The sequence below is a fragment of the Lycium barbarum genome, chromosome 11 (genome assembly GCF_019175385.1).
Source record: "Lycium barbarum isolate Lr01 chromosome 11, ASM1917538v2, whole genome shotgun sequence".
Classification (NCBI taxonomy): domain Eukaryota; kingdom Viridiplantae; phylum Streptophyta; class Magnoliopsida; order Solanales; family Solanaceae; genus Lycium; species Lycium barbarum.
The window spans coordinates 105,060,725-105,062,340 of NC_083347.1; positions in this window are offsets into that span (position 1 = coordinate 105,060,725).

Below are 1,616 nucleotides of genomic sequence, written 5' to 3' on the forward strand. Positions count from 1 at the left end.
GCCCCCGAAGAAGAGGGGTCAGTACGAGTAATGTACTGAGTATGTAAAGCATGAATAGTACCATAATAAGGAATATACAGTATGAACAATAACAGAATAGACATAAGGAGCTTATCCTGGGACAGATGTAACCTGTACATATGAGTGCCTTTCTGCAGATGTCATGCATGCTTAGTTTCTTTTTCAGAAAATGGTGTTTCTTATTTACATATACAGAAAACAGAACATTTCAGAAAACGGTGTCCTTCATTTACATTCACAGACGCCGAGTACATCGGCTCTCCCACCCCCCTCCCCAACAGTGTCCCAACATATTATATATATATCACATATACAGACGCCGTATCCGGCTCTCCCATATCCCGCGTCCGGGCATCCGGCGTCCGGGACGAAATCCAGCTGAATCAGGTGGTGATATAACAGTGACCCTTCCCCTTTCCCCATATACATATTCACATTCATATACATGTGTCATACAATTGGCATGCATGAGAGCCCAAAGAAAGTCATGTGTCCATCGGAGTGACATAAGGTCGGTGACCTCCGATTACATTATGGAATAATCATGGGCGCTTTGTCTCACCTTAAAGGAACGCGTATTTTAAGGTGAGACTACCAACGGAAAATAGCCTTAAGAAAGAGCATAGAATGAAATCATGGGCATTATAACCGCCAACTCATATGCTTTGAAGTGTTTTAGAAACTAGTGTCATAGCTAAGGAATAGAATTGAGGTTCAAGAACTAGTATAACACTTTCACATTCTCATTAAATTCTTAGCTCAAGACTCTTAGTCATGGAATCATTCTTATCGTACTTATCATAGGCATATTCCCTTTCTTAACATCATCATTATCATTGTCATCATAGAAATATCCTCGTTAGCATAGTTACAGTACTTGTCATTCGATGAACGGAATAAGGATCAAAAGTTTTCTTTGGATTCTGCTTCAGTATAGATCAAACGGAACAATAAGGAAAATTCGGGGATAATGGGCCCACCTCGGGTCAAATGATGCGGCGTACCAAATTTATGTACATTACACTTCATGACGTCACTTGTGAGGGTTTTAGGGTAGTCGGATCTCATTGGTGCAATTTCTAGTTGTTTAGGTAGTTTCCCGACATTTGATAACATTTTGAACTCAATCTTATTGAATGAAAAAGGGCCAAATTCAATTTCGGATTTCTAGGGATAGGATCGTCCCCGAGGCCCGTATCCAGTCCTATTACATCTAAGACATGCCAAAGAAGGAAGGGTAAAGCCTTACATACCTTTTCTACTTCTTATGCGACTCCAAATTCACGTTCCAAATCCGCCAAAATCTACAAATTGGTCATGTTTACCAAAACTTAATTAGATCATTTAGAAGTGGAATCTTAAGGCAACATATGTCTATCGAAATTTCGGCAGCACTTCCCCTATAAATACACCATCTCCAAAACTTCAACTTAGCCAATTTTAACCAACAACAATCCGGGAATTCAACCCGGCCAAACCAACAACAATACTAGCAATCATTCTAGCAATACTCCAACATTCAATTCAATTCAATTCAATTCAAATCAATTCATATGATATTCAAAACGATCCAATCAACATACTACATTATCCGA